Source organism: Rhinopithecus bieti, unplaced genomic scaffold (assembly GCF_001698545.2).
Source record: "Rhinopithecus bieti isolate Rb0 unplaced genomic scaffold, ASM169854v2 scaffold_20307, whole genome shotgun sequence".
Lineage (NCBI taxonomy): Eukaryota > Metazoa > Chordata > Mammalia > Primates > Cercopithecidae > Rhinopithecus > Rhinopithecus bieti.
In genome coordinates this window covers 515,744-528,897 of record NW_016809865.1, presented here as the reverse complement: position 1 = coordinate 528,897, position 13,154 = coordinate 515,744, and positions in this window count along the sequence as shown.

Here is a 13,154-nt window from a genome sequence, read left to right as displayed (position 1 = left end):
CTTTCCTTCTCCCTGTCTACTGATATCAACCCCAGTACAGTAAGCAGAATAAATAACTATAATATACTGGCCCTAAGTAGAAAAAGATTTAAATTGTCCCAGATTTGTTTCAGCAAGAAGCAGTCTGCATTACCAGGTCCCCTTTTACACAGGCATGTGTTAGCGAATTTTTAATTTAATTAAACACATCTTTTTCCAGAGCCATTCTCTAGCCCTCCATTGAACACACCACCAGTATTCCCTGGAGATAGTTAACTCTGACAGGATATAAATGAAAATAAATAAGTGAAAGCCAAAAATATCATCAAAGTGTGATCATGTGTTTAAACAGAAAGTGTACATCTTGATAGGAGGACTCTAAGTGTAGAAGTAAATCAACACCTGTTTGTCAGGGAATTGAAACAGATCCATTCAGAAGTTCCTAGCTAATCCACCTTTATTAATGGCAAATACTCTCCCAACAAACAATCCTCCTCCCCTGCCCATAATAAGAGATTTAAAATTAAAAATCTAATTTTAAAAGTATAAAATTTTGAATTTAAAAAATTTAAAATTTTAAAATTAATAAAGGTATAAAGACTCACACCTGTAATCCTAGCACTTTGGGAGGCCAAGGTGGCCAGATCACCTGAGGTCAGGAGTTCGAGACCAGCCTGGTCAACATGGTGAAACCCCATCTCTACTAAAAATACAAAAACTAGCTGGGTGTGGTGGCAGGCACTGTAATCCCAGCTACTCAGGAGGCTGAGGCAGGAGAATTGCTTGAACCTGGGAGGCGGAGGTTGAAGTGAACCAAGATCATGCCATTGCACTCCAGCCTGGGCAACAAGAGCGAAACTCTGTCTCAAAAAAAAAAAAATAAATAAATAAATAATAAAGATTCAAAATCTTAAGGATGAAAAAAATATAGATTCTAGGACTCTTTCAGACATACCATCACACGTATCTGAAATTAATATGGACCCCTCCCTTTGCAGATCCTGTCTGGTGGCTTTATAGGTGGAGAATCTCAATCGTTGGGAGGACTCAATCCTTCTAAGACTGAGAGGCACATCTGTTCTCAATAATTGTTGGAACTGTGGTTCCTCATCTGTAGGATTCACCAACTCTGGGCACTCACCCACTCTATGGGCACCTCAGAGGCATACTCTCTGAAAGAGAGTAATGGCTGAAAGAGACTTAATGGCTGAGTAGTTTAGAGTTTGGTTCCCTGAGGCACATTTTCACATGCCCCCATCCAGGTGGGGAGCTTTGGAACCATCAGTTACAGTTAGGGAGTGGGACTGGTATCAGCTGTTTCCCATGCACCACCCAGATCCAAAATAATTTCTAGAGTTTGCTCTCTCCCACATTTAAGTTCTAGATAAGACTCCAATTTAGAATTTTATTCTTTATTTGGAGTAATGTTTATTTTCTTGTCACTGCATGGAAATTCAAATATTAATAATAGAAGTTATCTTGATACATATTCATAAGGGAAATGGCCACCCTTTAGTCAGGAGTAGGCCGAGGTGGACTTCCAACACAGCATGACTTAGCATGTTTGGAGCACAGGTGCACAATCCCGCACATTATGCAACCACCTCATGTGAGGTGCATTAGGTAACTACCCACATGAGTTCATGTTTGGCTCATAGCCACTGTTGTCTGTAAAAGGTAAAACTACCCTGCTGATGTGTACGTATGGCTCATTCATTCCCAGAGAGAGAATAAAGCCATGTCAAAACTATCTACAATTCCTTGAGTGTTTTTCCAGCTACTTGCCCACCCGCTCCCCTCGGATCTCAGTTAGAACATGACCATCAGCCTCATGAACAGGATCCTGAGGTGAGTGAGCCTTTGGTCACCACCGATTCCAGGTTGGCCATAAGGCCACAGCCTGGGTCGTGGTACCTGGTGGCAGCTGTGCTGTTTAGATGGGGTTTGGTGGAAACCTGGGTGTCAGTAGATGGGTCCCCCACAAGCATGGAAAAGGCGCTGAAGCTGCTGGAAGCACAGAGCACCGAGAAGGAGTGAACTTTTATTGCTGGAGTTGGATGGGCATTTTGTGCTACGAGAAGTACACACCCAGTCCCTGAGGGATGCAGTGCAGGTAAGGGCCCTTCAGGCACAGGTGGAGCACCTGGAAACCCAGCTACAGAGCTTGGAAAAGGCATTAGAGGCTGCTGTGAATGTAGGCCTGGGTCTATTGTCTCAGTTGGAGATCCCCACTCGGTCTGATACAGAGAAAGAAGAACTCCTGTTGTGGGCTTGCCCAGTGGTCCATCAGAAGGTAGATCATGAACAGCTGTTGGGGCCCCAAGGGAAGGCTCAGGGACCCACGCCCCCCACCATAATGCAACATACTTCATATACTGCCTACACCCCAGCTGAGTTGTGGGAATTAGGCAAGCAGTGCCACCAGCATCCAGGGGAACCTCTGCCTGCCCGGATGCTTCATTTATGAGCCGGATGCTTCATTTATGAGACAAGAGAGCAGAAAGTATCTCCTGTTCTTCCTCTGAGATGGAAAAGCTGGCCTCTATCACAACTCACCCCTCCCTCTGTCAGTGGTTGCAGGTGAGCAGGCAGTTGGCACGAGGACAAGGTGACCACATCCTGACTGAGTGGCTATGGGCAGCCATACAGACTGTGGAACAATGCTAGTGAAATACCTGAAACCGTGAGTAAATGCCAGTCTATGCTGATTTGGTGCAAGTCATTCAGGAGATGGGTATGCAGCAGGTTATGTGTGACCTGAATCCCCGGGGGCCAGGTGATGAATGCTTCACCTATCACACGGGAGAATCGTGTTGGATTCTTCACCCTTGAATGCCTTTGACTCCCTAGCTACTGTCCTCAACCTGTACATAGGCACCACATACATGAAGTGACCGCTGCTATGGGGGCTCTCAGGGAAGCAGAAGGCCATCGGGGGGGGGGGCGAAAGATGCCCCACCCACAGGGGGTCCCACCATAAGAGAAAAGGGGGCACCAAAGAGTGACTCACTCATGGACATGTATAGATTTTAATTGGCAGGGGTTGACTGAGAGAAAATTGATAAGCAACCCAATGAAGTACTCTTAACTTTGTGGAGACAGTTGTCTCTGGAGGAGCAATTCCAGAAAATGCCCAAGAGACAGAAGGACATTGCTGTGTGACCTCATCCCGCCCAGGCGCTTCAGTTCAAAGATGACTTGCTGCAGCCAAGTGGAAATGTAGAGCCTTTTTTGTTTAATTAGGGAACTGGCCAAGGTGCCCAGCTTGGGGGGACACTAAATGACCGGAGGCCACATGGGGAATTAGTGATCCACCAGTCTTCCACCAATGTCCAGTGGATGCTGGTGAATACTGGCACAGATTGCAGCATTGTTTATGGGAACCTGGGTAAGTTTCTGGGCAAATCTGCTTACATTGACAGTTATGACAGCTGGTCAGTGAAAGTGAAACCTGTATCTCTACACCTTGGCATCGTCATTTGGCTCCCTGTTTATTCACTGTGTATGTCTCTCCTGAATACATTCTGGGGGTGAACGTTTAACAAGGTTTGGCAGCTGTCTCATCTATCATGGATTTGATAGACTGCTTGATGGAATTGGAACAATATCGCTATGTGGTAGACTTGGCTAATGCATTCTTCTCCAGAGAGCCAGGAACAGTTTACCTTTTATGGGAGGGCGACAGTGGACTTTCATGGTGTTACCGCAGGGCTATATGCACAGCTGCACCCTATGTCATAATCTCGTTGATGATATTATGTTAACCTCTGATTCTCTTGCAGATTTAGAAGCAGCAATGCCTCTCTTGCCCGGGATTGGGATGGTGTGGCTGAGACCGCCTTACTGACAGCCAGGTGAGCTATTCAGCAGGCACAAGCTCTACAAGTAATTAACCAGGGGCACCTGTTTGAGCTGGATGTGCATGTGGCCACAGATGGTTTTGGCTGAGGCTTGTGGCAATGCACAGAGCACCTGAGAATGCCAGTAGGCTTTTGGTCTCAACTATGGAAAGGAGCTGAGCTCCGGTATTCCTTGATAGAGAAACAGCTAGCAGCTGTATATGCTGCCCTTCAAGCTCATGAGAGCATGACAGGACAGGCTGCAGTCATCATATGGGCAGCTTACCTGATAACAGGATGGATGCGTCTATGGGTAATGACCACCTGGACTGGGATAGCACAGACGTCCACTTTGGCAAAGTGGGGTAAGCTGAGTACAAGTCCCATAGCAGCAGAGTTGCAAGAGGTCTTGAGACATGTAGTCCTAATGCAAGATAAGGCCATGGGGCCTGAGGCACCCCTAGATCCTGAGTCTTCACCATTTAAGAAAGGGTATCCCACTATTCCTGATGGGGCATGGTACACAGTAGCTGAGGTGCTACTGCTGCCTGGACCACTGTTGCAGTCCAACCTAGTACTGACACCATATGGTTTTAAACTGGGTGTGGACAAAGCAGCCAGTGGGCTGAACTCAGAGCAGTGTTGATGGTGATCACCAAGGAGGTGACAGACCCATCTGGGGCCAAGCCATATGGCAAGATCTTTGGGAAATAGGTCATCAGAAAGAGGTAACTATCATGTGTCAGGCCACATGCCTTTGGCCACCCCTGGTAATGATGAGGCAGATGCCTTGGCCAAGGTCAGATGGTCAGAGTCAGCACCAACATGAGATGTGACCTTGTGGCTACACCGGAAACTGGGACATGCAGGGGATAAACTGATACAACAATTCAATAAGTTTTGGGATCTGTCCCTGCCCAAGCAAGACATTTGTGAGGCTTGCCAAAATACCTGGCATATGCTCAGGCATACCCTAAAAAGAGGCAGCTGCCCAGTGTTATACAACAAGTAACAATAGGGTGAGTGCCCTTGACCAGGTGGCAAGTAGACTGCGTCGGGCCGCTGCTGAAGTCACGAGGGTATACACATGCACTAACGGCTGTGGACATGGCCACAGGCCTGTTGTTCAACTACCCTTGCAGGGTGGCCAACCAACAGAACACCATCCAGGCCTTGCAACACTTATGTATGGTTGTCCTCTGGCCACTGAGAGTGATAGGGGAACACGTTTCACTGGACAACAGGTACAATGATGGGCACAGCAAACGGACATAAAGTGGGGATTCCATGTGCCATACAACCCCCAAACTGCGGTATGATTGAGTGATATGACGGGATCTTGAAGAATGGATTACACTTGTGTGTCACACCCCTGTCTTAGCGGAGCTGGAATTCCAGGCTGGACCTAGTGCCCCAAACCTTAAATCAATGGCCACAGAAAGGTGGCTCGGCCCCAGTGGAGACACTGGGCCACCACCCCCATTCAATTGGAGATACATACTAAGGATGACCTCCTCCAACCAGATATGGGGACAAATGGTAACCTGTTATTGCCTGCCCCAACACCCCTGAAGACAGGAACAGAAAACCTGGCTGTGGCCATGGACCCTCCAAGCTCTCCACTGCCAGTGGTTGGCCATAGTAGCTCCCTGGGGGGAGAGCCTAGAGTATGACTTGCATGTCACTTTTCTAGTGTTCAATACATGGCTTCCATGGTTGACTGTTTGTAGGGGAACAGCCAGTGAAGGAACCCTCCTCTGAGGGTCATATGTACTATCTGATGGGCCTATTATGAGCTACGCTGTGACTCTGGCATGGATACAGGACTCAAAGGAACCATGGAGATCCGAGAAGGTGTGGTACCATCGCCCAGGGCAAAAGCCCTTGGTGGCTGCATTGTTATCCAGGGATGGAAAGTTAGCCCATATTTTGCCTGAGGGATATGATTTACCTCTGTTAGTACCTGTGCCTGTTCTGTCATTTCAACTGTAGGTTAACATGCTCCAATTGCATTGTGGACTGAGTCTACACCTATGCTGAGGTGACCAATGTTTCCAACTGTTGGATCTGCACTGCCTTTCCAGCAGCAGCTGCAGACAGCTTGCCCTGGCACATATATCCCACATCTGCAGAGAAGTGGACATGGCTGGATGCTTGGGATCCCATGGCTGATGCCTGGAACACAATGTGGCAAGCTTCGGACAAAGGATACCGCAAGACCCATAACTGGACCATAGCATTCGTGATGAGTGGGGCTGGCTAGTGGGAGAACGTGTAGTACCCCAAGCCAGGCACTGCGGTGCACAGAGCAACATTGGGGTAACAGGATGGGTACCTGTCACGGCCTGTGCAAACATAACACATGTCACCACACCAAAGGTATGGTGGAACAAGTGGCACCACCAAGGTCGGACCCCAATGGACTTTGTGCCCCCTGGGAGCTTATGGGTCTTTGGGGACACAGGGTAGCCTTTCCTATCAGCAAACTAGACTGGACATTGTACCTGGGGGTGGCCTTATGTACCTGCCACTGTTCTCCCCACATTGCCCAGATGCCTGTATAACTGGGAGGCACTGTGCTCTCAGTTTTTGCGAGTGTGACGAGCCTCCTGGTGTTTCTACCCTTTGGCAATGACTATCCCTGGAGCAGGTGTCATAACTGTAGAAGCACAATTTACTACTCTTGCAGAGCACACCACTCAGGCTCTGAATTATACCCGAGTGTCCCTCCTCCTGTTAATGAATGAGGTTGATCAGATCTAAAAGGTGGTGTTGCAAAACCAAATGGCCTTAGACATAACTGCTGCCCAAGGAGCCACCTGTGCCCTTTCAGGAACACAATTTTGTACCTTTATCCCTGACAATCAGCAGAACATAACAGCAGCCCTGTAAAGGGGTCTTACAGGAGATTAAGGTGACTGAGAGCCTTATTGTCAACCCCCTGAAGAGATGGTGGGCATCCCTAGGTTCTGGCCTACATTGGACCCTAATAGTCAAAAGTAGCACAGCTGAGATGCTAGTAGTGAGCGGTTGCTCTCTGTGTTGTTGTGGCTTATGGCTTCAGGGCTCCGCTGTATAGGCACGTGTTCCTGCCTGGAGGACACCCTCAGCCTAGGGGGTATAGTGTAAGGGAAATGGCTGTGCTTTAGTCAGGAGTAGGCTGAGGCAGCCTTCTGGTGCAGCATGACTCAGTGGGTTTGGAGGGCAAGCACACAACCCTGCTCATTATGTAACCACACTACACAAGGCACATTAGGTAACCACTCACATGAGCTCGTGCTTGGCTCAGAGCCACTATTGTCTGTAAAAGGTATACATTATTGTCTGTAAAAGGTATACCCTGCTGATGCTGTACATATGGCTCCCTTTTGCCCAGAGACAGAGTAAAGCCATGTTGAAACTGTCTACAATTCTTGGAGTGTTTTTTCAGCTACCCACCACTTGCCCACCAACTCCCCTCAGATCTCAGTTGGAACCTGAGTGTTGAATCAGAACAAGGGACCAGTTGAATTTCAAGTTTAATGACTACAAGCTAAGTCATCCTGATACACTGTTCTCAAAACAGACATAAGATGCTCAATGTGATCTGAGTAGTTCAGGCCTGACAACTAAGATTCCTTTTCCTCTGGATGGCAACTGAATGGGCATCACTCAGATTTTCTTCTGTAATTTTCCTTTTTCAGTGCTTTCAATTCTGACTAATCCTCCTTTAACTAATCCATATATCAAGCTAAATTAATGTCTGGGCTGAATGTGGTGGCTCACGCTTGTAATCCCAGCACTTTGGAAGGCCAAGGCAGGTGGATTGTTTGAGGCCAGGAGCTTGAGACCAGCCTGGCCAACATGGTGAAACCTCATCTCTACTAAAACTGCAAAAATTAGCCAGGCATGGTGGCACATGCCTGTAGTCCTACCTACTCGGGATGCTGAGGCACGAGAATCACTTGAACCTGGGAGGTGGAGGTTGCGGTGAGCTGAGATCGTGCCACTGCACTCCAGCCTGGGTGACAGAGCAAGACTCTGTCTCAAAAAAAAAATAGTTATTTAATTGATTGATTAATGTCTGTTGGGAAAATTTCAGTAAAATGCTGCTGACTCAATCCTTATCTTAGTATTGATATTATGTGGAACAGAACAAACAGACCTAAAACTGTGTCTGAAATATGCTATTTCTGAAACAAAGTTTTCTTTAAAGAAATCTTAGGAATCAAAGAGAAAAGCAGATCTTGACCTTTTGTTTTGTTGTTTGCTTATTTTTAGAAGAAAAAAGGAAAAGAAAAAAACATCTTGCGAAGTGGACAAGAACCACTTTATTTCAAGCAATCGGGGTAGTCATCTGGTTAGACACAGACGACCAGGCAGGATGAGCTCTTTGGACTCTTCTAACTCTATGTTACATGGCTCATGTGCCAAAAGATACCTCTTCACGTGATGTTCTTCCACTGACAGCGATAACTTTTCTCAAGAAATGTAAATAATTCTGAAGTACAACAGATCTCCAATTCTTTATAAGAAACAGATTTTTTAGATAGAGATAATTAATTTCATATTTTCCATCCATTTGTTGCTATTTTCCCCAAGCCTTTATTTGTTTTCATTTTAATTCTCCACAAATTCTTTGGTGGAAAACTGTAATTACATTTAACTACAGAGAGGTAGTTAGATGATGTATGCATAGATTTTATGTTTTAATGATTCTTTTATCCTCTTGTGAAATCAGAGTTATGTATCTCTATTCAACTGGTCTAATAACCGAGGTCAGTTCAGTTAGGCTGTAATGTTAAAACAACCAAAACCATATTCACTGAATACTTCTCATTAACAACATGATTGCCTTTTGTCTGTATTTTATTCCTTTTAACACAAAACACACGATACACAAATAATATCTAACATTCCCAATTAGAAGAATAATTTTGAGTGGCATTGAATTAAGAAAGAATAATCTAGGTGGAGATTTAGCAGTAGCAACCTGCAAACTTCCCTAATGCAATTTGGCACTAATGAGGATGTATACTTACTATGTGTTCTGGTCTCCAAGAGCAATCCCATCCTAGGAGTGATTCTGTGGCTTTACCTCCACAGCCATAATGAACTAGAGAGTGAGATAATTTTATGAGTCCTGATTACTCAAAACTCATCAGTGGTTGGGTTTTATTTCTCTGTTCAAATTGACCACTTTTCTTTCTACTTATGCAGATGCTTTGTCCTGTCTTTTCATTCAACACCCATTCCTTTCACCCACACTACAAATATAGCAGATTTCTTCTCTTTGGCAGTGGCAGAATTTTTTTATCAGAGCAACTTATGAACAGCAGTCTGCTTGGAACTGGGAATGGTGAGGACAAAACACTCTGTTTTAGTTGTATGTTAATTGAAGGTAGGTTTATTGGGGTGATTGAGCTTATGTTGGAGGATGCTGAAGTAAGATTCCTGAAATCAAGCTAGAAATCAATATTCCTGAAGAGGAATCATATCATACTTTGAGGTGACACTACTGGGGTAGACTATAACTAAAGCTAGGGTTATAGACAAAGGAAAAAAGCATGGAGTATGGTTGATGGGAAGCACAGGATTCTAGTAAATATCTCTGAGTAAGGCGCAAGATATTGTTTCCCATCAATACTACAACTGGGTACTAGACAAGAGAGATACCACAAATAAGGAATTCTAAGCTTCAGTACTGAGAAACATATCTACTTGAGTTTCTTTCTAACATTATCCTAAGGATCTGCCATGAAACTGATGTGCTACAGGGTCCTCTACCCATTTCTAGTAATGACATGCAAATCTGTATATGGTTTCCAAGGTGCTTCCCAAATCATGCTGCATAATTGACACTAAAATAGAAGCTTCCAGTGTTAGAGGGAAATGAAGAGAAGAGGTGCCCTTTCTATATTCCTTTTTCACATGGTTTCCTTCAGTATGAGAGCTTCACCATTAAGATGCTGAAAATGTGCTGCTTTCCTTTCACTTTGCTTGAATATTTCTCTTGCAATGTGTTCAGATCTGTGGCCTAGAAGATATGTCATGGGTCCAACCTGCCTTTCTTTACCTTTTAAGAGGCAATATGATATAAGAGAAATATGTCCTTGGACTGAAAATCAGCAGTACTAATTACCAGTCCTACTTCTACTATTTTTTAAATGTGTAACTTCAAACGAGGCACTTTTACCATTTTAAGCTCCATTTATAAAATGGGAGAGTTAACTAATTCTCTGGTTTGCCAAGGTTTTTTTTTTTCTTTTTTTCTTTTGGGATTAGAAGCCTTATTTGCAAGTGGAATTTTATTTTTAAAAACCCTAACGTATAAAACAGAGCAAAGTGGAATTCCTTAATTTGAAGAGGGTGGGTGGCATGTGGAGCCCTGTTCATATGATCCCATGCTCTCCTCTCCCCTTCCACTGTGTTAGCCTCTGAATCTCTTCTGTGGAACCCAGGAGATGCAAACCCATTTTTAAAAGCACAACTCTGGATGAGCCTTTTGAGTCCTAAATTATGTGATTCAACAATAAGTTACCTCACTCTTCTCTGCTTGGATGCAGAGCATCTGGCTCAATTTCAGTTAGTGTGTGTAATGTCAGAGAAAGGGAAAGTCAGGAAGTACAAACTTTGCAAAGAAGAAAAACACAGCCAGCAGAAAATAGACTTCAAATCTATGTAGGGATGTTTGTTAAACTGGTTTGAATTCCACTGTTACATCTGCTGGCATCACTTACTGGATTTGGATCTATAAACCTAGCTTTGTGGAGTCGAAGCTCTCTCTCAATGTGACAACCTCTCCCTACAGACTCAGACTTGTTCCAGTTCTCTAGCCCTCCTCAATGGAGGAGGAACCCACACTGATAAACCTGCCTTGCCCCTACCTGCCATTTCATCTTGCAGCCTCGAGAACTGTCACCCAGAATCCAGTGACATAACCAATGCCATGTGTCTCCACAGGTCTTCTCTATGGCCAACCAAAGAAAGGGTCAAAAGCAGTATGAGGTGGGCGGATCATTTGAGGTCAGGAGTTTGAAACCAGCCTGGCCAACATGACGAAACCCCATCTCTTCTAAAAATACAAAAAAATTAGCTGGGCATGGTGGGGGTGCCTATAATTCTAGCTACTTGGGAGGCTGAGGTAGGACAATTGCTTGAACCTGAGAGGTAGAGGTTGCAGTGAGCCAAGATTCCACCACTGAACGCCTGCCTACCTGGGCGACACAGTGAGACTCTGTCTCAAAAAAGAAAAAAAAAAAGGTGATGCAAAAAAATCTTGAGCACTGATTATATACCAGTAATTATGCTAAGAGCTTTATTACTATGCATATTGTAAGAACAATCCTGTAAGGTGGTTTTATTATCCCCCTTCTCACTAATGAAGAAACTGAGACTTGGAGTTTTTTTCTTAGAAACAAAGACAATATCTAGCAACCAACAATGAGCCCCAAGCACCTTTGCTGTCTTCTTTGCGGCCCCTGCATTGTTACTTAGGATTGGGACACCAACCTGCTCAGCTGAGACCCAGAAATTCCAACAGACCCTTGTAGCTCTGGTTGACGGCTCTAGTGCAGCTGACGATTGATTACGGGGAGTCCATTAACCAACATAGGCCACTTACTCATAAAATAATCTAATGTTTAAAATGCCACTACATGTTTAGAAAATATTTTAGATCACTGACTATGGTGGAAGGTAATTTACATTATGGAAGCAATCATTTAATCATTGCAATTTGCCAAGGTATTACCTATTCAACTAATTATCTTTTAATTATGTAGTTTCAAAAATTAAACACTGTATTATTTTAGCCAATGCCAAAATCTTATTTCATAATTTCCCAATGAAAAGTATAATTTACTATACAGTACAATGTAATTTCCCACAGAAATTGTTTCATTTTATTCTTAATTACAGGATAAATATTCCTATAATTGCCATAACTGTACATAACCAATGAGGAATCTTGGCCTTTTAGAAAAATGCAATTGTAGAATTCTAGAAGGTAAAACAAAAGCAGTCAATTAGGTTTTTCCAGACATGTTAAGCAAGCACCGACTTTCCATACAAAAACCACTGATCAGCAACCTAACAGTAGTTCTCAACTGGCTGCACCTTAGAATACTCTGGGGAGCTTTAAACAAACAACCTGATGCTTAGGGGTCACCCTTAGGAATTCTCATTTAATTGTTCTGAATGTATGTGTGGCGTGGCGGGGCGGGGAGCAGTGAAGGTGGGGGTAGGTTTTTTTTTTTTTTTTTTTTTGAGATGGAGTCTTGCTCTATCGCCCAGGCTGGAGAGCAGTGGTGCGATCCCGGCTCACTGCAAACTCCGCCTCCCGGATTCACACCATTCTCCTGCCTCAGCCTCCCTAGTAGCTGGGACTACAGGTGCCCGCCACCACGCCCGGCTAATTTTTTGTATTTTAGTAGAGACAGGGTTTCACCATGTTAGCCAGGATGGTCTCGATCTCCTGACCTCGTGATCCGCCCGCCTCTGCCTCCCAAAGTGCTGGGATTACAGGCGTGAGCCACCGTGCCCGGGTAGGTTTTTAATAAATATCTGCAAATGATCCTCCTGTGTGGCCAAGGTTGAGAACCACCGAAAAAGTAATTTTAGCCTGTGCTGCCTTTAGTTTAGTTTTATTTATTTTGAAGGAAGTTGCCGGTAGACAGTCAAGAAGTATATGTAGGGAGCAGTAAAGCGGGAGTTTAAGGATGGAAGTAAGAAGATCCAGAAAACTATCCTGACTATAGGTTTATAAACTAGAGAGTTAGGAGTTTGCAGTGTAGAAAGGTGAGAGGTAAGGTGCTGGCCAAGATTCTAGGTAATCACACTCAGTTGCCAAAGCATTCCAGTATCATTTGTCAGGGACTTGCGAAAGGTCAGGAACTTGAGTAGACATTTACCTGCTATGGGACCATGCACCTTGGATCTGAAAGCAAAAGTAACCTGAGTTACTGGCTCCTTATAAAAGTCTGGGTCACCCTTACTTTGAATTTAAAGTAAGAATTTAACAATTCATACTTTTAAGAATTTAATATATGAAGCTTTCTTTGATTTTTCCAGTTCTCATAGAGAAAAAAAAAATTATTTGAATAAAGTGAATGCCTTTGTGGCTTTGTTTGCGGGGACAAGGCCCACAACCTATGCCTCTCCTCTTAACCCCTACTTTGCATTAAAATAATATATTTAAAGATTTAATACATGAGGGCTTCCTTGATTTCACCTCAGTTCTCACAGAGATCAAAAATATTATTTGAATAAAAAAATTCTGGGCTGGGCGCGGTGGCTCAAGCCTGTAATCCCAGCACTTTGGGAGGCCGAGACGGGCGGATCACGAGGTCAGGAGAT